Source organism: Staurois parvus, unplaced genomic scaffold, assembly GCF_062004578.1.
Source record: "Staurois parvus isolate SC_StPar_1 unplaced genomic scaffold, SC_StPar_1.0 ptg000937l, whole genome shotgun sequence".
NCBI classification, from domain to species: Eukaryota; Metazoa; Chordata; class Amphibia; order Anura; family Ranidae; genus Staurois; species Staurois parvus.
Window position 1 is genome coordinate 1,471,990 of NW_028318733.1, and position 26,655 is coordinate 1,498,644.

Consider the following 26,655-nt stretch of genomic DNA (forward strand, 5'->3'; position numbering starts at 1 on the left):
CCCTGCTACGTTTCAACATTTTGTGAACGACATCTTTAGAGAGTACCTTGACCTTTTTGTGATTGTCTACATGGACGATATCCTAATTTTCTCTACCTAGCTGGAACTCCATCGTGATCACGTTAGGAAAGTGCTAAACACTCTAAGGATGCATGGCTTGTACGCCAAGGCGGAGAAGTGTGAGTTTGAGAAGCAGTCCATCCAGTTCCTGGGGCTCATAATTTCCACCGAGGGAATCTCCATGGACCACCCTCAGAAAGTATCTGCTATCCTGGATTGGCCTGCACCTTCAGACAGGAAAGGGGTCCAAAGATTCGTGGGTTTCGCTAACTTTTATCGGAAATTTATTAAGGGCTTTTCCACAATCATTGCCCCTGTTACTCAACTCACCCGCCAGCATACACGATTTTGCTGGAGCCAGGAAGCTCAAAAAGCATTTGAGCAATTAAAAGATCAATTCACCTCCACTCCTGTGTTACAGCATCCAGAGCCAACACTCCCCTTCGTCCTGGAGGTGGATGCATCTGAAGTTGCTACAGGAGCCGTACTCACCCAGCGCCAGGGCCCAAAGGCTCTGTTTCACCCAATAGCCTTTTGTTCTAGAAAACTGAGCCAAGCCGAAAGAAACTACGATGTGGATGATAGGGAACTTTTAGCGATTAAGATAGCCTCTTGGAAGGAGCCAGCCACCCAATTACGATTTTCACAGATCATAAAAATCTGGAGTATCTAAGGTTCGCCAAGCGCCAAAGATCTCGACAGGCTTTATATTTCTCAACGTTTAACTTACACATAACCTACCGCCCAGGATCCAAGAAGAGGAAGACAGATGCCCTTTCCTGCATGTTCCCAGACCCAGAGGAGCCTTCTCCCCCCAACACCATTTTTTCTGCCCAAAATGTTTTGCTGATCCAACCCAGCCTAAAGTGTTCAATCAAACAAACCTCTGCACTATGTCCTGAACCCGAACAAGATTCGCTTAGAAGGCAGGATGGTCTTCTGTCGCACAAGGATAAAATCTTTGTACCCCAAGAAGTGAGGTCTCACGTTTTCAGGGCTTTCCATGACCATCAACTGGCTGGACACTTTGGAGCCCGTACAACAATGGAACTAATACAGTGATCCTTTTGGTGGCCCAACTTGAATCATGAATGTAGAGCTTATGTGAAGTTGTTCACAGTGTGTCTACGGAACAAGGGAGACAAAGCCAAGGCCTGGGGGTTGCTGAGGCCCCTGCCCATTCCTGATCGTCCCTGGGAGATGGTCACAATGGACTTCATTGTGGATTTGCTGCCCTCGGAGGGGTTTACTACCATTCTGGTAGTAGTGGATCAGCTATCCAAGATGGCCCACTTTTTACCAATGGTGGGTACTCCATCCGCACCAGAGACTGCACTAACCTTCATCAAAGAGATTGTCAGGTTACATGGTCTGCCCAGTAATATTGTCTCAGACCGAGGGGTGCAGTTTACATCCAGGTTCTGGAGAGCCCTCTGCAAAGCCCTGAAGGTGGAACTCTGCTTATCATCCGCCTACCATCCCCAGAGTAACGGGCAAATGGAGCAAACGAACCAGACTTTGGAGAAATATTTATGGTGCTTCTCTGCTTTTTCTCAGGACGGTTGGGCATCCCTACTCCCATTGGCAGAATTTGCCTACAACAATTCAGTCCATTCTGCTACAAACCAGTCGCCATTTTGGGCCAATTATGGATTCCACCCTTCCTCCATACCTGACACCATTGCTGAAGCTTCGGTACCCCTAGTACAGGACAGACTCTTCATGCTACAGAACAACTGTAAAGTCCTCTGAGAGTCTATACTGAAATCCCAGGCTGATTATAAGAAACACTGCGACAGGAAACGGAGAGGAAACCCTCCTCTGAAGATTGGAGACAAAGTTTGGCTGTGAACTGCCGATCTAAAACTCCCATGCCCGTCACTCAAGTTGGGTCCAAGGTACATTGGCCCTTTCTGGATCAAGAGGGAAATCAATCTAGTGGCATTTAAGCTGTTCCTTCTGGAATCATACAAGATCCACTTAGTTTTCCACGTCTCCCTACTCAAGCCAGCTGTTCCTGATCCTTTTCCAGGGAAAGTAGAACCACATTCTCCGCCGATAACAGTTGGGGAGGAGACGAAATACAAGGTTGAAGCAATTCTGGACTGCAGAAGGTGGGGAAGACAAATCCAGTACCTGGTCAGATGGAAGGGGTACCCACCTGAAGAAAGTTCCTGGGAACCAAAAGGAAATGTACATGCCCCCAGGCTTCTCCAAGAATTTTTTTCCAAGCATCTTGAAAAGATGACGCAGGTGGGCATCCGGAGGCTGCCCTTTAGGGGGGGGGCACTGTCAGGGTGCTGTCCACGACAGAAGTTATGGAAGATCTGGCATTTCTGCCAGTACTCTGCATGGCCGCAGAAGTATACATCAGCCTCAGTTTGGTGCCCAACGGACTTTATAAGGAGGCTCATCACTTCCCCAAGTTGCTGGATAATCTCTAGCTCCCTGTGCCCTGTTCCTGTTTCCTATTTCCTGTGGTTCTGACCTGTGATTTGCTGTTACCGACTCGACTTGCTCCTGGACCTGTCTACTCTGCTTTACCCCTGATCTGACCTCGGCTTGGCTTACGGATACTCTCTCTCTCGCTCCTCTGTGTATGACCTCGGCTATCTCATCTGACTATGTCTGCTCTGATTCCCACCTGGTACCTGACCTTGGCTTGAACCGACTACCAAGTAAACATCTAAATCCCCGAAGGGCTTACATACACGCACAGGCGCCTCCTGTCTGCAGACACTTGGTGATGTGGCAAGTCCCATAAGTGCAGTACAAGCTAGTGCGCAACCACCAAAAATTCGCACACAGGCACGTAGAGCCCCTAGTATCCTTCCAGATGTGCTTGCAAATCCCGATTGGCAGCCCACAAATTCTGCAGCACCCGTACTTCCCGCATTCACTGCCCAACCAGGAATTCATGTGGAAATAGCAAATTTAACTACTCCCCTTAATTTTTTGGAGCTGTTTTTCACGGAAGATCTGTATGCATTGTGGATCAAAGCATTTTATATGCACAACAATGTATGCAGTACACCCATAGCATGTGGTAGGAGGCTGGAAGATTCATCATTTTGTGAGTGGAAATCTACTTTTTATACCTATTACCAATAAAATTACTGGTTGCACTATGGAGGGTCTCTGCTTGTGTCTTACTATGACCCTGGGAGGAGCTGGCTGCTAAACTGGTGGACGCTGGAGGAGGAAGATATTTTCTAGAGAGTGATCCATACTGATAGGATCGTGTGATCCTGAAAGCGTGCTGGCCCCTTGGGGTCTAAGGAAGGAGGTGAGGGGGCATTTTGGCTGTTAAGGATTGTCACGTGTGAATCACGTACACTGCACATAATTTTGCATGAAGAGTGGAGTGTGAAGTTCATCATTAAGCACAGCATCATCAGTATTATTATTATTAACTTTGGACTTTTCTCGTATTTGACCTATCGTTTATTCCTTTGTGCACTTTTTGTGTGGCACTGTTTATTATTTGTATATATGTTATTATAGTATATATTACTTTATTTTCACGTTTTTGCACGAGATATTCCCCATGAGGGAATACATGCATGACACTGTATATGTATTGAGTATCTTGGATTTATTTTGGGGATTGAGTATATATTGTATTGCGGTTCTATTAGATACTAATTAGCGCTGCACTCATAATTTTTGCACAATTCTAACACTAGACCTCCTCTGTAAATCTAAAATTGTAGCTTGTAAAGGCTTTTAAAATGTTGCCTATGGATATTAAAAACGTATGCAGTTTGTCACCATTGCACGGGGCATGTGCAGTTTTAAAGCATGTCATGTTTGGTATCTATTTACGCGGCAGACCATCATCTTTTATAATTTATCAAACAATTGGCCAATATATTGTGTTTTTGTGCATTAAAAGTAAAAAAGTGTATTTTTTAAAAAAATTGCTTTTGAAAAATCACTGCCCGAGTACTATGTGACATAAAAAACTGCAGCACCACCATTTTATTCACTAGGGTGTTTGCTTTAAAAAATATAATGTTTGGAGTTTAAATTAATTTCCTAGCAAAAAATACTGGTTTTTTTTCATGTGAACAAAAAGTGTCAGAAAACGCTTGGTCTTCAGGTGGTTAGAAGAGTGAATGATGTGTGGCATAAACTTCTAATGCTGGGCATAAAATGCCCCCAGCCCTCAAAATGACCCCTTTTTGGAAAGTAGACACCCCAAACTATTTGCTCAGAGGCATGTTGAATCAATAGAAGAATTTATTTTTTTACCACAAGTTTTTGGAAAATGACAAACAAAAAAACTTTTTTTTTTTACACAAAATTGTCACTTAAATTATTTATTGCTCACACATGCCATGGGTATATGTGGAAATACTCCTCAAAATACATTCTGCTACTTCTCCCAAGTATGGGGGTACCACATGTGAGAAACGTTTTGACAGTCTAGCCAAGTACAGGGCTCCAAAATCCAATAAGCACCTTCAGGCTTTTAAAGGCCTTTATTTCCTTATTACACTTCCTGACTACCTATCACAGTTTCAGAGGACCTGAAATGCCAGGATAGCACCCCCCCCCCCCCCCAAATTACCCCTTTTTGGAAAGTAGACACCCCAAGGAATTTGATAAGAAGCATAGTGAGTATTTTGCAGATCTTGTTTGTTGCCACAAGTTTTTGGAAAATGAAGAAAAAAAAACAAAAACATATATTTTTTCTCTTTTTTTATATTTCAAAACCTTGCGAGAAAAAATGAGATCTGCAAAATACTCATCATGCCTCTTTTTAAATTCCTTGGGGTGTCTACTTTCCTAAAAGGGCTCATTTGGGGGGGTTTGGTGCTATCCTGGCATTTCAATGCCTTTAAAACTGTAATAGGTAGTGAAGAAGTGAAATGAAAGTGAAAGTAAAAGCTGTGTAAATTCCATTATCTATACCATAGTTTGTAGATGCTATAACTTTCACACAAAGCAATCAATATACACTTATTGGGATTTTTTTAACCAAAAACATGTAGCAGAATACATTTTGGCCTAAATTTATGATGAAATTTTTGTATTTTTGGATATTTTTTATGACAGAAATGAGAAAATATTATTTTTTTTAAAAAAAATTCTCTCAAAAATTTTTGTTTATAGCGCCAAAAATAAAAATCCAACAGGTGATCAAATACCACCAGAAGAAAGCTATATTTGTGTGGAAAAAAGAACATAAATTTAATTTATGTACCTTATTGCATGACTGCGCAATTGTCAGTTAAACTAGTGCAGCACTGTATAGCAAAAAAATTGGCGTGAATTGCAGTATCTATACCATAGTTTGTAGACGCTATAACTTTCACACAAAAAGGCTGGGCCTACTTTTTTGAGACCCCCAAGTATTTGACGGGCTGGTCCAGGGTTATTATCCTGTCGCATTATCGTGATTGGAAGTCATCTTCTCTTGGCTGGTCCACTATCTCTTGCTACACTTATATTAGGATTTTCATAGCTTCTTTCACATATCAAAGACAAAAACTGTTCTTTTACCTGGAGAAGGTATGCCATGTTGTCTGCATTGCATACATCTTCTCCCTGCAGATGTTCCATAATGTACTCACCACTCACTCTCCATCTCACTTGAACCTGTGGGCTTAGAAACGGCTTTAACTTTTTTCCTGCATCAAGATAGCCAGTGAGTACAGCTGACTCAGACAATGCGTGCAATAACTTCTGAATGTGCCACTGCAGCTTCTTTACTGATGTTGGATCAGCCATCTTGTGTTCTGTTCAACCTCCATGTAGTCTGTCACTTCCTTTGTTTGTGACCTATGGCACTATGATTGCACCAATCCCAGATGGAGTCCTTAAATGTTACAGAATTACCGTTGATCTGAGTGCGAGGTGTAAAAAAGATGCAGCCTGCAGTACCTGTATCAAAGAGGAAAGCACAAACATGAGTTGTTCATTTGCATTCTGAGTTTAATGTGTTAAAAAGAAATGGATCACATTATACAGATAACTATAGTGGCAGCACAGACCACATGGAAAAGTGCATCAATTTGTATTAGAGAGTTACCATTACTAACATACAGGATACTAAACAGAGAATGTGAACGTCAGAACAAACACAAAACTGAACAAAGATAGCATAAATAACGGTTGACTAACCTGTATCAAAGAGGAGAGCACAAACATATGTTGCTCACTTGCATTACGAGTGTAATATAAGCTTGTTGGTATTAGTCTCCTGAAGTCACACTACAAATCCTTAGAGTTCCCTCTAGGTGCAGCCTAGTAATAGCATTGCTAGGAGGTTTATTCAGTTATTTGCTTCATATCCACACTGTATATTGTAGATATTGAATATTTTGTGCTCCCTGTAATTATGAGGTCATGTTTAATACTTGAGAACACAATTATAAATGATCCTTCCAGGATGGGGAAAGGGAGCCATATCTTAACCTCTTCCCGTCCAGCCCATGTTAATACATGGCTGGAAGGGAGCGCTGCCGATACGGGTGGATGTCTCTAAATGCCCCTCCCCGTATCCATTGCCTGTATTCGCTCCCTAGGAGCACGCGGCACCACGACCGGTGCTCGCTGTGTCCAGAGGATACAGCAGAACACAGATCACTGAACAGAACCTCTGTGTGAGGTCCCGATTCATGTGATCACTGATTGGCCAATCAGTGATCACATGAATAGTAGTAAACAAGATGTAACTTCCTGACATCATTGCTTACTACTTGTAAAATCTGTGAATGATCACAGAGATCACATGGTACAAGGCTATTTACAACAGCCTTGTACCATGTGACAAGCTGTGACCAATCACAGCTCGCACAGTATTTCTCAATGGCTGCAGGAATGCAGCCAGAGAGAAGGAGAAAATATTGTTTTTACAGGCTTTATGGGTGTAAAAGCAATCAGTGGAAAAAAGAAAAAAAAAATCTTAATTTCCCCCCACAAGTAGTACAGTGTCATTATGGTGACACTGTACTGCTAGGGTGACAGTATGTAAAAAAAACATAAATAATAATATCAAAAAATAAAATAAAAATTTAAAAAAAAATGTTTGGTTATAAACTAATTTGGGGTATTTTTTTTCCCTAAAAAGATAGATTAATATTTTTGCCAACGATTTATGAAGAAATTATATATTTGCATAATTTTATAAAAAAAAACTTTATAAGAAAAAAAATTTCTAAATTTTTAGACTTTCATATATATAGCAAAAAAATAAAAATCTCAGTAGTGAATAAATTCCACCAAAATAAAGTTTTATCTGTCTCAAAAAAAAATGCTAAAAAAAATTAATTTAGGTACAGTGTTGCATGACCACGCAATTGTCATTCAAAGTGTGATAGCACTGAAAGCTGAAATTTGGCCTGGACTAGAAGGGGGTGAGTGTCCGGACTTGAAGTGGTTAAACTGCAATCTTGGCTCATGGGAGGCGTGGCCAGCTTTGCATGCAGTAGGAAGTGTGCTCAGTGAGCTCTGCTCTGCATCCTGTTAATTATCCTGTTTGGCACCTCGTTCTCCAGCTACAACGGCATTTCGGGTCCCCAGGGTGTACTCCGACCCCCCTGCTGTCACTTGGTGCCCTGATAATCCTGACCTGAGAAGTCTAAAAGGGGGACAGAAACTCAGGCCTTGCCTGAGTCAACTGGGCAAGATGGCAGTAACCCTATCCGTGCATCCAAAGAGAAGCAGAGGGAGGCTGCTCAAAAGTTCTCTGCCAGGCTGCTCACCAGGGAAACTGCCCAGAAACTACTTTTGGACTCCGCTACTGATCCGGACTTAGACTGTGCAGGCTGTACACAGATCCCTCTTGCACTGGCAGACCGAGAGATCTCATCCTGCAGTCCCGCAGTGAGTATCCCTCCATCCCAGTCTCATGGGACACAGCCTGCTGTTTCCATTGCAGATCATCCTGAACCCACTCACTCCGCAGTCACTACATGCACCTCATTTGTAGCAGTTCTTACCGGGGAGGTGAAGGGGATGAGGATGGAATTGACCCTGGTGCATTAAGATATGCAGAAAATGCAGGATGTCACTGTGGCCTTGGAGGGGAGAGGGAGTACCCTGGAAGATGATTGGCAACCATTACATAGCGATGTGCGATATGTGCAATTGATCGCTTCTAATAATGCCTCTAGGTTGGAACATTTGGAAAATTGGTTATGCCGCAACAATTTGTGTGCAGTGGGTATCCCAGAGCACGCTGAGGGTAAACATTTTTGTTAGACTCCTCAATTATCAGGATAGAGGTACCATTCTCTCCAGGGCCAGAAGCAAGGGTAACTTGTCAGTTGACAATGTTCAAGTATCCTTATTTCCAGATTTTTCTGTGGAAGTTCAAAAGCAACACGCAAAATTCCTGGATGTCAAGAAATGTTTTCGGGCATTGGGCCTTCAATATGCCATGCTATATCCGGCTAAACTTTGCGTGCTTTCGGATGATGCATCTCACTTTTTTGATAATCCTAATGCAGCCTTGTAGTGGTTGAATGGAGCGGAACATCTCCTGGCAAGCTCCCCTGGAACCTTATGTTGGGGACCTGGTTGATCCTTAGTGCCTTAAACTCAGCATAGCAGAACAGCGGGTTTTGCTCTCACATTTCCTTTCCTTTTTGTATCTGATTTCTTTCCCACTTAAATTAGTGCTCCTCCCCTCTTGGGCTTTCCTTACATTTACTTGCTGTGCGCTTGTCCATGAGACATTGTGCAAACCCCAACCTGCTTTTGGTCCTGAGGGGACCTTTTGGCTTCCTGCCAGTGTCTTCAGTTAATATTATTATGGTAAAATATGAAAGTGCAGCGCTAACTTAAACAATGATTACACATAAGATAGATCCCATATGAATGTGGATCGGCAAAAAAGACGGCGTCAGTTCATCAGATGTGCTAAATACGTATACAGTCTCCAACACTTGAAGAGCCAGGGATAGTAGATATCAGCAATGATAAAGAAAAGCCAAGTAATGCACTGACCAGATAGCGCAAGTTAAAGCGCATGGGACATTTAAGACCTGTCCCTGGTACTCAGCCACTGTATCACTGGAGCAAGGCGGTGTCATCTGTAGGGTGACCACTAGATGTCATCTGTCCGGATGGAAGCTGTGTCCAGCCACTGTGTTGATGGATCAGGTGGGTGTTGTCTGTAGGGTGACCACTAGATGTCATCGGTTCCAGGAGAAGCTGTATCACGGATCCAGGGATGTCACTGCAGATGTGTTCTTGTTAGGCACAATCCCAGGACCTACTGGATTTACAGGCTTCCCTTAGGGAAGTGCCAAGCTTTGTTTATCTTATGTACATGTACCTCCGGTCTGGCCGTTTATAAGCAGCTGTACCTTTGCTAAGTAAGTTCTTTTCTGATTGTTCAATTTTAAATAAACGTTATCACACTATTTGAGGCCTTTTTCCACGGGCTCTTTATTTCTGGGGAGCCTGTAAATCCAGTAGGTCCTGGGATTGTGCCTAACAAGAACACATCTGCAGTGACATCCCTGGATCCGTGATACAGCTTCTCCTGGAACCGATGACATCTAGTGGTCACCCTACAGACAACACCCACCTGATCCATCAACACAGTGGCTGGACACAGCTTCCATCCGGACAGATGACATCTAGTGGTCACCCTACAGATGACACCGCCTTGCTCCAGTGATACAGTGGCTGAGTACCAGGGACAGGTCTTAAATGTCCCATGCGCTTTAACTTGCGCTATCTGGTCAGTGCATTACTTGGCTTTTCTTTATCATTGCTGATATCTACTATCCCTGGCTCTTCAAGTGTTGGAGACTGTATACGTATTTAGCACATCTGATGAACTGACGCCGTCTTTTTTGCCGATCCACATTCATATGGGATCTATCTTATGTGTAATCATTGTTTAAGTTAGCGCTGCACTTTCATATTTTACCATTACTCTGGAGGTTCACGAGGTGCCTTTCAGTGCCAGCAGCTACCCTATCTACATCCTCATACTGCGCTCGATTTTATATATATATTTATATATAAGTTTATTTTATCTAATATTATTATGGCTCTGTTGGCCAGTAATAATTTCAGTATTCTCCCTTATTTTGTATATGGTTCACCTGGGATGTCTGTGTTTAGTGGAGTGCATGTTGCTGGGTTTATCTTCCCTGCTTCCTGCGGCTGTCCTTCTGCTCACCCGGACTCATATGATCTGGGCCCCTCCTACTGCCTACTAATGCTCCCCTCGGGGGGGCATTATATCTGTCCACGATTGAGTTATCATTCCCATTTTATACATATGTATTATGTATGTCTCCCATAAAGAATTGAAGTTTTTATCCTGGAATGTAAGGGGCCTGGGAGATGAAACTAAACGGGGTTCTGTCTTCCATGTACTTAAACATTTAAAACTGTTTGTAGTATGTTTGCAGGAAACCCATTTGAAATCTGACACTGTCGGTACCCTCTGCTCTCATTTATTTCCCATACAATAACATTCTTTCCACTCCACGTTTTCTAGAGGTGTGTGTATCTTCATCTCTAACTCTATTCAATTTATTCATGTGCAGGAGTGAATTGATGCGGAGGGCAGGTATATTTTCCTATTGTGTACTTTGAATGGGTTTCGCTGCATAGTGGATGCGGTATATATCCCTCCACCCTACTCTTCAGAGGTCATTAAATGCCTAGGTCAATTTATGGACAATCATTCTGATGTTCCCCTATTGCCGTTGGGTGATTATAACAATTACTTACTCCCTACCTTGGATAGATTGCCTTTGGGCGGTAGGGGCAGACAATTATCCTCTCAGCCTACCCCATTTGCTAATTTATTGGTGGAACTGCTCCTTGAGCGCTTAGTTTACAATCGCCTAAGCGCCCACCTCACCGACAACAACCTCCTCGGTCCACTACAGTCCGGCTTCTGCCCCCAACATTCCACCGAAACCACCCTACTCAAAATCACTAACGACCTGCTATCCGACAAAGCTAATGGACTCTACTCTGTCCTCTTACTCCTCGACCTTTCCACGTCCTTTGACACAGTTGACCACCCCCTCCTCCTTAACAAATTACATTCCCTTGGCATCAGAGACTCCGCTCTCTCTTGGCTCTCCTCCTATCTATCCCAGCGCTCCTTCAGCGTTACCTATAACGCTGCCACCTCCCCCTCTCTCCCCCTCTCTGTTGGGGTCCCCCAAGACTCTGTCCTCGAGTCCCTTCTCCATCTACCCCTCCTCCCCCGGCAAACTGATACACTCCCATGGCTTCAACTATCACCTCTACGCCGATGACACGCAAATTTACCTCTCCACCCCTCACCTCACCCCTTCATTCTCCGCCCCTATCACCCACCTACTGAATGACATATCGGACTGGATGTCGCTCCACTTCCTCAAACTGAACCTTTCCAAAACCGAGCCCCTAATTTTCCCCTCTGTCCGCACCACCCTCCCCACCCTCTCTATCATGACCAACAACGCTACCATCAGTCCCACCATGCAAGCCAAGGTCCTAGGTGTCATCCTAGACTCTAACCTGTCCTTCCAACCCCATGCCCAATCGCTGACAACCGCATGCAGGTTCCACCTCCGCAACATCTCCAAAATACGCTCGTTCCTAACCCCAGACACTAGTAAACAACTCGTTAACTCCCTTATTATCTCACGCCTGGACTACTGCAACTCCCTTCTCACCGGCCTATTCCAAAACAAGCTATCCCTGCTCCAGTGTATCCTGAACTCAGCGGCCAGACTCATCCACCTTACCAACCGATCCACTTCTGCCACCCCCCTCTGTCATTCCCTCCACTGGCTCCTGATTGCCCAACGTATCAAATTCAAACTACTAACACTGACATACAAAGCCATTCATAACGCTGCCCCAAACTACCTCACTGACCTGATACCCAAATACCACCCTACCCGTAATCTTCACTCCTCGCAAGACCTCCTACTCTCTAGCTCCCTGGTCTCCACCTCCCATGCCCGACTGCAGGACTTCTCCAGAGCTTCCCCCATCCTCTGGAACACACTTCCCCAATCCATCAGATTGTCCCCTACCCTCCTCACCTTTAGGCGCACCCTGAAAACCCATCTCTTCAGGGAAGTCTACCCCACCCTCACCTAACAGCCGATCCCCTCCACTCCTCACTCCATCCCCCACAGCCATCCCCTCCTGTATCACCATCCCCTCCCTCCTAGACTGTAAGCTCGAAAGGGCAGGGCCCTCTAACACTCGTGTATTGTTTTGATACTGTATTGTCTCATGTTTTGTCCCCCCATTCTAATGTACAGCGCTGAGAAAACCCTCTATAATAATAATAATAATAATAATAACTGGGTCTCCGGGATGTGTGGCAAGTGAAGTATCCGACAGCAAAATGTTATTCATGCTATTATGTGTAAATCACCCTTTTCCTGTTAGGGGTACAGGGTGATCTGTCCTTATATTGGGGTGGGGGGTTGTTGATTGTTTAATGCCATGTGGTTGCATCCCATTGTTCTTATTGTGTGTCTTGCTTGGGAGCAAACTATTATGGTATGTGTTTATGTGTATTAGCTTAGTGGGAAGTGTCTCCAGTAGCCTTCACTCCTGATGGGACTGTCTGCTGGTGTGAAGTTTGAATACCTGTGTGTCTCTTGTTGCTAAGTGTGGATTGCCCCACCCTGTTTCATTATGCAGGGAGGGGGGATTTTCCCCTGAGTGTATAAAAAGCCAGTTCGAGTTTCAAATAAAGAGGTCCATGTTCAGACCGACTGGTGTCGTCTAGTCTTGTTTGGTTGGCTGTGGTGTCTGTGGTCGGTGTTCGGACAGGGAAGCGGTATTATAACGGAAGTACCCAAGCGCAGACTGGGTCGGTTCAGTTATACTGTTATTATAGCAGGGCTTGAAAAAGCCGCTCGCCCACTCGCCAAATGTGAGGGAAAATCCTTGTGTTGCGAGCACAGATGGAGTGGCTCCACCTGTGCTCCAAGCCTCATTGTGAAACCAACTTTTGGTTTCCGACTTCCGGTTTCCGACTTCTTTGGCACCGCCATTACACTGGCAGCGCCGCTGAGGGGACAGGTGCAGGAGAGGTCCGCTCTCCTCCGCTGAGAGGAGACACCCGCTCTCCACCGCCGCGGGTTACTCGAGGAGAGGTCCGCTCTCCCCTGCCATGGGGGACACGAAGAGAGGCCCGCTCTCCACCGCCTTGGGGGACATGAGGCCCGCTCTCCACCGGTGTGGGGGACACGTGAAGGCGAGACCCGCAAATGGTGCACATCACTACACCCACAAGCATAAGGTAAATGACATTAACTAAACTTCCATCTTTTAAAACAGACTTTAGTTACTAAAGTCTCTTTTTAAAGATGCAGGAGATAAACAAAAAAAATACAAAATGTTTAAAGCTGTAAAACTTGATATTTTGATTGCATCCTATTGCTATTAAGCTATTGCTGTTATGTTTAATTTGGCATAATAAAGCTATGTTATAATTGCAGTTTTTTATATTTTGGACTCTTTTGTCTAAAGGAAAAATGTAATTTCATAAACTTTAAGGGGGCATGGTTGGGGGCAGGGCTGGGGGTGGGGGACGGGCCAGGGGTGGGGTTGGAGGAGGACCTGGGCAAGGTTGAGTGGGGCAACTGGTGGAGAGTAAGGTTTGTGCCTGGCAAGTAGGTGTAAACTCGAAATTTTAAGCCCTCTATTATAGTATTATTGAAACCTGGATATGATCAATTAAAACCTGACTCCTACCGACCTATTTCCCTTCTGAATACAGATGCTAAATTGTTGGCCCGGATTCTAGCTACTAGACCAGGGGTGGGCAAACTTTTTGACTTGAGGGCCGCAATGGGTTCATATATTGGACCCGGGGGCCGGACCAAGAGTAGATGAATGATGTGTATGTGTCATCCATAGTAAGTATAGTAATATTCCCCCATAGTAAGCATAGTAATTAATCCCCCATATAGTAATTCATCCCCCATAGTAATTCATCCCCCATATAGTAATTCGTCCCCCATATAGTAATTCATCCCCCATATAGTAATTCGTCCCCCATATAGCAATTCATCCCCCATATAGTAATTCATCCCCCACATAGTAATTCATTCCCCACATAGTAATTCATCCCCCACATAGTAATTCATCCCCCATATTAATTCATCCCCCATATAGTAAGTCCCCCATATAGTAAGTCCCCCATATAGTAAGTCCCCCATATAGTAATTCATTCCCCATATAGTAAGTCCCCCATATAGTAAGTCCCCCATATAGTAATTCATTCCCCATATAGTAAGTCCCCCATATAGTAATTCATTCCCCATATAGTAAGTCCCCCATATAGTAATTCATTCCCCATATAGTAAGTCCCCCATATAGTAATTCATTCCCCATATAGTAAGTCCCCCATATAGTAATTCATTCCCCATATAGTAAGTCCTCCATATAGTAATTCATTCCCCATATAGTAAGTCCTCCATATAGTAATTCATTCCCCATATAGTAAGTCCCCCATATAGTAATTCATTCCCCATATAGTAAGTCCTCCATATAGTAATTCATTCCCCATATAGTAAGTCCTCCATATAGTAATTCATTCCCCATATAGTAAGTCCTCCATATAGTAATTCATTCCCCATATAGTAAGTCCTCCATATAGTAATTCATTCCCCATATAGTAAGTCCCCCATATAGTAAGTCCCCCATATAGTAAGTCCCCCATATAGTAAGTCCCCCATATAGTAAGTCCTCCATATAGTAATTCATTCCCCATATAGTAAGTCCCCCATATAGTAAGTCCCCCATATAGTAAGTCCCCCATATAGTAATTCATTCCCCATATAGTAAGTCCTCCATATAGTAATTCATCCCCCATATAGTAAGTCCTCCATATAGTAATTCATCCCCCATATAGTAATTCATCCCCCATATAGTAAGTCCCCCATATAGTAAGTCCCCCCTGTGTCAGTTCACTTACCTTTGCTCCGCGCGTTCCTCTCGTATTCCCGCGCCGTTCTGGTCTTCAGGGAGGACTGTGAGAGAAGAGTTCATCACGCTGCCCCGCCTACATCCAGGCTGCCCCGCCTACATCGTGACAGCTGCAGAGTCCTGACGCCCGAGAGGAGGGAGGGGGCGGCCATCCGAGAGGGGGGGCGGCCATCCGAGAGGAGGGGAGGGGAGAGGAGGAGAGGAGGCCGCCCGCCCGCCCGAGAGGAGGGAGGGGAGCGGACGCCCGGCACGCATCTAAGTTTGTAAAGAGCCGCGGCTTGCCGACCACTGGCCTTGCGGGAGCCTAGCTCCGCGGGCCGGATTAAAAGGTCCGCCGGGCCGTATACGGCCCGCGGGCCGTAGTTTGCCCATTGCTGTACTAGACTGTCACGGATTATTGGTAATATCATACATAAAGATCAGTTGGGGTTTATTCCTTCTAGAGCGACGGCTAATAATATTCGTAGACTTTTGCCTTTTGATGCAGTCAAGGCATTTGACAGTGTGGAATGGCCTTATCTATGGGAAGTATTGTCTAGATTCAGCTTTGGTCCCAAGTTCATTAGCTGAGTGCGCCTTCTCTATGTGGCCCCTAGTGCCCAAATCCAGATTAACAAGAATTTGTCAGATTCATTCAAGCTGCAGAGGGGAACGAGGCAGGGCTGTCCTCTCTCGCCCCTTTTGTTCGCTTTGACGTTAGAACCTTTAGCGATTTTGGTGCGACAATCTCCGGACAGTGTCGGTTTTACAAGAGGTGTTCTTTCGGAAAAGATATCCCTTTATGCCGATGACACACTGTTATATTTGGGTGATACTTCCACATCCTTAGATGGTTTGGTAGATTTTCCGGCTTTAAAATTAATTGGCATAAATCAGTGTTGATGCCCATGGATCCTGTAGAACTCCTCCTCCCGGCCAAGTAGTGTTTCCATTTAGGTATTTGGGGGTGGTAGTCTCTCCTGATCCTAAGCAGTATATTTCTCTTAACCTTTTACCTCTACTCCATCAGCAGAAATTGAAGTGTAGCAGTTGGTGCAAACTCCCTCTGTCAGTGGATGGTTTCATCACCTAGAGATCCAGTTTAAGAGTCTTATTTGGAAGAAAACAAGTGGCTAGGCTAAAATTGTCCATGTTGCAATATGGCAAGGAGTCTGGGGGGTTGGCGGTTCCTGAGCCCAGAATTTTTTTTCTGGCAGCCCAATTGCAGCAACTTTTTGGCTGGGACTTGCCTGATAATACTGATCCCATTATTAGTTTGATTTCCCTTCCTGATCCCACCATTTCAGCGCTCTCATCTTGAGATGGCTCTACCGGTCCTTCCATCCACGGCTCCAACTGCAGACCTCTTGAGGCGCATCTGGAGTACGGTAAAAGCATCCTTTCATATCATTGGCTTTCTTTCCTGTACTACCTTGTGGAATAATCTGCAACATGTAGAACTGGTTAACGACTGGAGGGATTGAGGCCTGAAATTTGTATCTCAGCTGTATTCGAGGGCAATCCTAAAGTCCTTTTCTCAACTGCAAATGGAATTTACATTTACACATAAGCATTTTTAGTAATATTTTCAGCTACGCCATGCTACACAGGCTCAGGCTTCACTCTCTAATCTCACATTGACAGACTCAGTTTTTCTTAACCACTAGGGTGCACAGGATCACATATATAAACGTGATCCTGCGTTTCTGGGTAGGGGGCGCGCTGCCGCCCTAACCGCGCAGCCAATCGCTGCCCCTGGAGTCAATCATCAGGTCCCGGCTAGTGATTACCCGCCAGTGCCCAGTGATTACTGGCAAACACCGACAGGGAGGATGGCTGCATTGTTTACAATGCAGCCGTCCTCCCTGTCAGTTTGAGCTGAGCACAGCCGTCTCGATCAGTGTGCTTACAGTGAAGCCCCCTAGTAAAACATTCTGATCACACAGTTAACCAGAGGATTGCCTCTCATTGTTAACCCCCTCCTCCCCAGTGCCATTAGTACAGTGTCAGTGCTTTTTTTTAGCACTGATCACTGTATTGGTGTCACTGGGGATGTGTTTTTTTTTTATTGCGCAAAAAATATAAAACACACAGGTGATCAAATACCACTGAACGAAAGCTCAATTCACGGGAAAAAAGGATGTAAACTTCATTTGGTTGCAGCGTTGCATGACCGTGCAATTGTCAATTAAAGTAACGCAGCGCTGTAACACAAACCGCTTCTGTAACTGCTTCCTGACCGCTCTATAGCAGAAATACTGCTACAAGGCGGCACAGGTGCGCAAAATCACATATACACCCTGTTCTAAATTATTATGCAAATTATATTTTTCTCATTTCCCTAAATAATTAATATTTAATAACATGAGAATTATGCTGTTATTTATATCAAGAGTACAACTCACATTTTATTGAACAAACCTCCTGATAACAGGATTTTTTTTAAACATAAAAAAACTTACAATGCACTGTTCCAAATTATTACGCACAGTAAATTTCAAAACACTTCATAGGTTGTAAAGAACTGAAAATTGTAATTTCTTGTGTTTGCAGCATATTTACTGAAATCAAAAGCTATTTCAATCAAACTTTTAACAACATTTTAACTTTTTAAACATTTTAACAGGTCGTGTTACATTGTATCATAGGACCCCTTATTTGATAGCAGCTTAACAAGTCTTGCATCCATTGAACTTGTGAGTTTTTGGACAGTTTCTGCTTGAATTTGTTTGCAAGATGTCAGAATAGCCTCCCAGAGCTGCTTTTTGGATGTAAATTGCCTCCCACCCTCATCGATCTTTTGCTTGAGGATGCTCCAAAGGTTCTCAATAGGATTGAGGTCAGGGGAGGATGGAGGCCACACCATGACTTTCTCTCCTTTTATCCCCATAGCAGCCATTGATGCACAGGTATTCTTTGCAGCATGAGATGGTACATTGTCATGCATGAAGATGATTTTATTATGGAAAGCATAGTTCTTCCTTCTGTACCAGGGAAGAAAGTGGTCAGTCATAAACGCCACATATTTTGCAGAGGTCATCTTTACACCTTCGGTGACCCTAAAGGGGCCAACCAGCTCTGTTCCCATGATTCTGGCCCAAAACATGACTTCACCACCGCTTTGCTGACGTTGCAGCCTTGTTGGAACAGCGTGGCCGTCCACCAACTATCCACTACTCCATCCATCTGGACCATCCAGGGTTGCACGGCACTCATCAGTGAACAGGACTCTTTGAAAATTAGTCTTCATGTATTTTTCTGCCCAATGCAGCCGTTTCTGCTTGTGAGCATTGGTTAGTGGTGGCCGAATAGGTTTATGCACAGTTGCAAGACTCTGGAGGACTCTACACCTTGATGTCCGTGGGACTCCAGAGGCACCAGCAGCTTCAAATATCTGTTTGCTGCTATGTAATGGTATTTTAGCAGCTGCTATCTTGATCCGATGCATGGATCTAGCAGAAATCTTCCTCAATGTGCCTTTATCTGCACAAACCCATCTGTTCTCTGAAGCAGCCACACATCTCTTAATAGTGCGATGATCAAGCTTAAGTTTTCGTGAAATATCTAATGTTTTCATACCTCGTCCAAGACATTGAACTATTTCACTCTTTTCGGCAGCAGAGAGATCCTTTTTCTTCCCCATATTGCTTGAAAATGGTGCTCTGCTTAATAATGTGGAACACTCTCCTTTAGTTGTTTTTCCTTAAATTGGGCTCACCGGCCAATCTAATTATCACAGGTGTCTGAGATTGTTTTCAGTGATCAAAAGAGCCCTGACACACAATGCCATCCATGAGTAACACTAAAAAACAAAATATTTAATCTTTGTGACACTTAAATAGAATTTGCATAATATTTTGGAATAGGGTATATATATATATATTGTGGGTACTCGCTTCAAGTGGTAGAGCTCTTCTTCAACACACAGCAACTCGCATCTGTTTAAGGGCCTTTTTGCCCAATTTTATTTACAAGAAAGTTCAAATAAACAAGAATTCTTCCCACGCAGGGGTATCCATCATCAAGCAAATTAATAGTATTCAGCCTCCTGGCTTGCAAGCAGTTTTAAGTCTGCCTCCTGCAGACTCTTCTCAAAAGGTTCTTTTGGCACCCAGCGAACCTTTAGCACACAGCTATTCTGTAGCAGCCCCTTGTTGCTTTTGGCTTCCACCTCTCCTAGGTGTAGCCCACCTGACTCCACGGCTGAGACCTCCTGTCTGCCGGGGTGGAGCCCGCCTGACTCCTAACTGCTGGGGTGGAGCCCAGAACTATGGTTAGGCCTCTACAAAAAGGTCTGCACACACCTGTGCAATCAGTGTGCTGGGGGTTCTCAAAACATGAACCCCGGATTGGAGATTTCATCCCTCCCAGATCTCTTCGAAATCTCCAGGCTCCAGATCCCAAAACAAACTTACTGAATAAATGAGGAAACCGAAAAGTCAGTTTCCTCTGCAATACATTAACTCTCTGGAGCCCCTCAACCTGCCTGGTTGAGAATCCAGGGTTTTCGACTTGAGTTTGACTGTGGCAGGACACCGCACTGCCACATATCCCCCCCCTTTGTTTTGACCCCGTAGGGGGCGGAACACACAAACCTAAAACCCTTCCTTTAGCACTTCTGTGCCGACTATCACCTGTAAAGGTCCAATCCTGGCTGACTTCATTTTCATCAAAGGGAGACACTACTCCCTGCCCCAAGACATGACTTCCCTCGTCTCCTCTTGCTACCCTTACTTGGGCTCTATGACATCCCTGTGCCTTTTTACGAGTGCGCTTCCAAAAGCGCTGTCTTTCTAAGTTCCTTAAGACTATGCTAGTCGTTTCACTAGTGGGGGTTTTACAAGTCTCAGTACCCTTTGTAACCTGAGGTTGACGCCTAAGCTTTACGTGCCAGGTACCTGTAACGTTACAACGTGCTCCCTCAAATTCCTCTAGACCATCCCTTTTTGCTTCATTTACTTTTACAGGGGATATATTTTTAAACCCTTTAGTAACAGACATGGGCTCTTTTATTGTGGCATCAAACTCTTTTAACATCCCCTCGTTAAGCTTTGGGCCATTTCCCTTAGACCTTTCATTCTTATAACTTGGGCGTTTACTGGACCTTTGGAAAACTTTTCCAGAGTGACCTTCCCTACATAATTCTGCATTTGGGTAGACGACCCCAACCACATCACATTTACATGCGTCTTCCGGCACTTCTGCCCAAACCTCTGACCTGTCCAACAGTACTCTGGTGTGCCTCTCATACAGATTACTGCTATGAAGCAACCCAGCAATGCACTGAAAGACAATTTTCACCATTACCAACAAGGATGGTATCACAGAATTCCTATATTGACCATCTTTGTTTTGTATAGCCTGTAATACCCAGCTCCGATTAGCGGGACTCCACTGTACCAGCTCTCCCGAACATGGAAGAGACAGCAAGGTATACACCGGCTGTACACTCCAGAAGGATAACATTTCCTTCAGCAGGTCTGTTATAAAAAGACAGCCTGATTCCACCCATAAGACCTTCCTGGAGACATGGAGACCCTCATTTACTGATGCCTCAGAGGTGGGGCTTCTTAACGAGGCTTCCTCTCGGCTGGAGGTACCCAATACAATAACCTGGGGCTCTCCCAGAGCTTAACCAGGTGTGGGATTCACCCAAATACTCTGAGGCTCAGTGTCAATGAGCTCTTCCACGGCTTCTCTATGGGTATCAGTTTGGTATACCACACCATTAACTCCTTTATGGGCTGTGGGCAAAACTTCTGCTGAGCGTTTATCCTTAACTGTGCCTTTTACCAGCGGTGGGTTAATTTTAGCAGCGACAGGAGCGCCCTGGACTAATAGCTGCTCCACAGTCCCTCTATTCAGCACAGCAGAAACCATGTCCACCCCATTGTTACCCACAGAAGCATCTTTTATAAATGCCAACAAGCTTGTTGCCCATCTGTCCCAGTCCATTGTCCCTGTGATCCCATCAGAGGTACTACGCAGTACCACTCCAACCGCTGAAGGAGACACAGAGGGACAGAGTGGCTCTGTATCACACCCATTACCTATATCTTCATTATCCATATCACAATGGGAGACTCCTTTTCTAGGCACAACAGGTTGCAATTTCCTACTCTCACCACCGTGACCTAGTGGCGTGTCATTCACTACAAAAACTTTAGCATTAGTGGATTGCATTAACCCATCATCATTATGAATACATTCATACCTTTTAGATTCACCATTGCCACACTGCAATAAAAAATTCTCATCACTCAATTCAGATACACTCTGATCCACCAGAGCAACACCATAGTTATCCCGGGTTACCTTAACCACCGTTGCTAGGGGAGATAACACATCCTTAGTGGTCACCCCTACTACATTTAATTCAGCATTCTGTTTATATGACATTGGTGCAACCCCAATACCAGTACTCTTCATATTGATATTTTTAACCGTTGCCTCCCCACTAAAAGCATTATACAGAGGCAAGTCTTTCTCACAATCACCAGCAGTGGGTTTCCCAACTGGGAGTATCCCATATTTATAGCAGAGTGTCTCAAGTTCAGTCTCAAGCAGTGCATTAGTATCTCTCACATTTATCTCAAAAGTACCAGTCTTACCCACCACTGTAACAGGCTTCACCTTCACTTGAGTGCGAGGGATCTGGATCCTTTCTGTCATCTCCTCTGCTTGGCTTAGGCCAGCCAGTTCATCCATGCAGTTATAGGATGATACTGTGGCAGGCACTTCTGACTCCTTGGCACCCCCTGCAGGCACAACAGGTACCTTTTCACTGTTGCTAGAGGTGGCTGCCAACATTTTTAAACACAAACCTTGGCTTGCAGATGAAGACTTTTGCCCAGTAGCACCCTCATCAGTGGTATTCCATAATCTGGGGCAGGTAAAGATACCATGCCCAAACTGACCACATTCCAGGCAGGGTATGGTTCCACAGATAACCTTCTTGGGATACGGAACCACATCTCCCTTGTAGCCCCTTCTCCTGGTTGGCAGGCTTTCTCCTGTTGCTATGGGAGATGGCACTCTCCCAGCTGAACTTTGTGGGTTCCTCCAGATGCGCTGAACTCTCATCTCTGCGTTGCCACAATCCTCTGCAGACGACTCTTCTCTCACCGGGTCCGCAGATCTGAAGTCACAGGTGTTGCTATTGGCAACCACATTCTTCTGAAACTTTGTGGCAGCCTGCTGCTCCTTCCTGGAACTCCAAGCAGGCTTCCCATTTGCATACCCAGACCTTTGTCTGGTTGTGTCACCTCGTACTGGAAGCTGGGATAATGGGCACTTGGAGACAGTGTGCCCCCATTCACTGCACCGCAAACAGCGCTCTTGCGGCAGTATCTTGGCCGAACTTCCAACACTGCATCCTCTTTCAGGCTTAGTACTCTGCACACAGAAAACTGGTTTCCTTTTAGCAGCATTGCCAGGGACAACAGCATGCACTTCCCACTGTGGCAAACTTTGTGCAGCCATGTATGGGGCTTGTTCTGGTGGTAACAACCCCTCCAGCCACAGGGCTCTGTCTCTCATTTCAGAAAATCTTGCTTCTTTGAGTTTTGACCGCCCCATCTTTGCAGTCACTCCACAACACTTTTGCACAGTCCAGCAACACAATGGAGCACTGTCTCTTTAAGGAAAGTTCCTTTTTCTCTGCAGGATCTCCTCACCTGCACACACACCAAATTGTGCTGTCCATTGCACAGAAACACAGTTCATATAACTGATGAACTTACTTTTGCAGGGATCTCCAATTATGCCCGCATCCTCCACCATATGTGGGTACTCGCTTCAAGTGGTAGAGCTCTTCTTCAACACACAGCAACTCGCATCTGTTTAAGGGCCTTTTTGCCCAATTTTATTTACAAGAAAGTTCAAATAAACAAGAATTCTTCCCACGCAGGGATATCCATCATCAAGCAAATTAATAGTATTCAGCCTCCTGGCTTGCAAGCAGTTTTAAGTCTGCCTCCTGCAGACTCTTCTCAAAAGGTTCTTTTGGCACCCAGCGAACCTTTAGCACACAGCTATTCTGTAGCAGCCCCTTGTTGCTTTTGGCTTCCACCTCTCCTAGGTGTAGCCCACCTGACTCCACGGCTGAGACCTCCTGTCTGCCGGGGTGGAGCCCGCCTGACTCCTAACTGCTGGGGTGGAGCCCAGAACTATGGTTAGGCCTCTACAAAAAGGTCTGCACACACCTGTGCAATCAGTGTGCTGGGGGTTCTCAAAACATGAACCCCGGATTGGAGATTTCATCCCTCCCAGATCTCTTCGAAATCTACCAGGCTCCAGATCCCAAAACAAACTTACTGAATAAATGAGGAAACCGAAAAGTCAGTTTCCTCTGCAATACATTAACTCTCTGGAGCCCCTCAACCTGCCTGGTTGAGAATCCAGGGTTTTCGACTTGAGTTTGACTGTGGCAGGACACCGCACTGCCACAATATATATATATATATATATATATATATATATATATATATATGATTCACGCTCCCGTGGTTTTCATGCCCCCTCCCAGATAACATCAGATTGCCTATCAGTACACCAGTAATCAAATTTAACCCCTAATTGCCAGGAACATGCTCATACACAATAATCCTCCATTGATAGTATAGTGTCTGAACGGATCAATATCTGATCAGATCAGCACTATACCAGCAGTCACATTAGTATAGTATCCCCAAAAATGCAGCTTTAGTGGGATCAGCCCTGCCAGCACATGCGTTTAGCCCCTACGCTTACCCCCCACCTTCTCCCCCTGCAAGTGCAGTGTCAGTAGGTCACTGCCACTTGATACATTGCACACAAAACCGCAGTGTTTGCAGATTCAGGCCTGATCTCTGTTAGCACTTGCCGGTAAATTTTGATGACTCTCATATGAAGCAGAGTGCCAGTACTAGTTCCGCGCTACCTTTTGGTGAACTGGCGAGCACCAGCGGACTAGTGCATCCTGATCTTTAACATAACAGCACTGCAGTATCACTTGGTGACGTGGTGAGTCCCATAAGTGCAGTACAAGCTGGTGGTGAGCACAAGTATTGTCCCGCAGCCACCAAGAATTTGTACACAGGCCATAGTATCCTTACGGATGTGCTTGCAAATCCAGATTGGCAGCCTACAAATTTTGCAGCACCCGTTCTTCCCCCATTCACTGCCCAACCCGGAATTCAGGTGGAAACAGCAAATTTAACTACTCTCCTTGATTTTTTTGGAGCTGTTTTTCACAGAAGATCTGTATGCATTGATTGTGGATCAAAGCAATTTATATGCACAACAATTTATCGCCGCCAACCCAAATTCAAACCTCGCCAGACCATTCGCATGGAAACCCAATACGGTTTCCGAACTTACATTTTTTGGGGTCTAACCCTCAACATGGGCATTACTAAGAAAAAAAAAAAAATTAATTGCGGTTGTATTGGTCCACAGACCCGATCCATCATATGCCGTGTTCTCTGCTGCCATGGCTAGGCATAGATATGAGAGTATAATGTGTTTTATGCATTTCAACTACAACTAGGAGTATCCACCATCCAACAATTGAAACCATATTCAGCCTTCTGGCTCTCTCAGGTATACCGCTGTCTCCTACAGATGCCTTCCAAAAGGGCCTTTAACACTTAGTAGCACACAGCTACTCCCTAGCAGCCCCTTGCTGCTTCTGGCTTCCACCTCTCCTAGGTGGAGCCCTCCTGACGCACACAGCCTTGGAGTCCTTGGACCGCACACAGCCTTAAACGCACACAGCATCAGTCTCACACAGACACTCATTTAAAGCCCTGCACACACCTGTACCATTAGTGTGCTGGCTGCTTTCAAACTCTGGACCCAGGATTGGAGATTTCATCCCTCCCAAATCTCTTAGAAATCTCCAGGCCACAGGTCCCAAAACAGGCTTTACAAACCAAAGAGGAAACTGATAAACCAGTTTCCTCTGCATTACGAGAACTGCCTGGAGCCCCTCAACCTGTATAATCGAGAATCCTGGGTCACCACCGTGATTTCCACCGTGGCAGGTTACCGCACTGCCACAATACGTGATTTTGCATTTACAGGTATGGGACATGCACATGCCACCCTACCCACGCTGCTATTGGCTCCTTAGGATGTCAGTCACTGGGTGCCGATCACTCGGTGATCATCGGTGAAGCTAAAAAGGGAGAGATCTGTGTGTAAACACAGATTTCTCTCCTGTCAGCATGGACGTGCCGCTTTCTGTCTCTCTGCACAGTGTGAAAGAGGCCTCAAGGAGAACAAGATTGCTAATTGCTACAATGTTATTGTTTTCTTAACCTCCCTAGCAGGTTCCGGAAAATCTTTTTGTAGTATTTCCTCTGCTGCTTTCTCATTGCTGGATAGAAAGTCATAGCTTGGTCAGCTCTGTCGACACCTCCCATGGTGCTATAGTAGTCAATAACTACCTGCAGTTTCTGAATGTTTTTCCCACCTTTTGATTGTAGCGTCACTGTGGAGGCATTGCGAATGGTACTCACTAGGCACAATCCTTGTCCCGCCATCTCAGTGCCATCATTTTGCCTTTCTGCCAGGCAACTATTTCTCCAAGTTTCAGTTTGCTTTTTCCAATCATTGATGGCAGGTTGCGCTGGTTAGCCATAACGGTTCCATAGGCATCTGTTTTGTGCTGCAGAAGAACCTCGTAAAGTTGTGGAGAGGTGTAGAAATTGTCTGTTGTTACACAGTAACCTTGGTTTGGCAGAGGCTCAATTAGTGACAGGATGGGAGATGTTGCCATTCCACATTTGCTGTACTTTGGATCAAATTTTGTTCCTTTGCCAGTGTAAATAATTGTGTTCCAGATGTAGCCAGTAAAGGATTCGCACAACAGGTAGGATCTGACACCAAATCGTGCTATCTTCAATGCGATGTACTGTACCCAGCTGAGCCTTCCTTTGCAGGCCATTAGACTTTCATCTATACTGATGTCTCTCTCTGGCACATAGCTCTGCGGGAAATTCCTGAGAATTATTTTGGAGACTTCCCAAATTTTCTTTCGTTTGGAAGCTGGATGAGTCAATTCGTCAAAATCGGCAAAAATTTCATGATGAGTGAAAAACAGTACTCTGACATGACTGTGCCAAAGAAAACGTGGCAAGCATTTTGTTGGTGGTCCAATACCACTTCTGCAGCAGTTTCCTTACTACTCCTTGTAGAATAATTAGGCCGAGAAACAGCCAAATGTCTTCTTTGTTCACAGGCTCCCACTTTCTGCTTCGTGAAAACCTGCTGTATGTTGCGCTGCGTACATGTTTGTCTCCGTCATGATTATTCCAATAACTTTGTCGGTCAGAAAAAATTCTAAGTACACCAAGGGGTTGTCACCTTCAACGTGGAATTTCATACCAGGTGCACAGGAATCATGGTGGCGCTGGCGTACCGCAATCTATAGTGCACCATGTTCGCAGATCACACGTCAATTTCAGATTCGGTGCTGTCTTCACTGTCGGTGTCTGAAGACAAATCTCCACATGAATCACTATCGCTTAATTCAAGTAGCTTCTCACTGTTGCTGTTTGCTAGCTCATCAAAAACAGCTTTTGCGCTAACGAGATGCTTTTTGGAAGCCATGAGTGCAAAACCGTTTAGTCACAGAAACCGAAAAACTGCGGAAATTTTACAATGTATTCACTAGAGTAACACTTTATTTTTACACAGGTC

General features: G+C 44.8%; 1 protein-coding gene across 7 annotated transcripts in view; it reads left to right on the forward strand.

Annotated features, from left to right (window-relative positions):
• LOC149441903 (plasma protease C1 inhibitor-like) overlaps positions 1 to 26,655 on the forward strand; it is a 565,702-nt gene that overhangs the window by 24,705 nt on the left and 514,342 nt on the right. The window contains exon 1 of one of the 7 annotated variants that reach the window (XM_089656781.1): positions 7,514 to 7,893. The exons of the other annotated variants lie outside the window; for them this stretch is intronic. The gene's annotated coding sequence lies outside the window, so the exon portion shown is untranslated. Of the gene's footprint in view, positions 1 to 7,513; positions 7,894 to 26,655 lie in introns of those variants that run through there. 7 annotated transcript variants of the gene reach the window in all.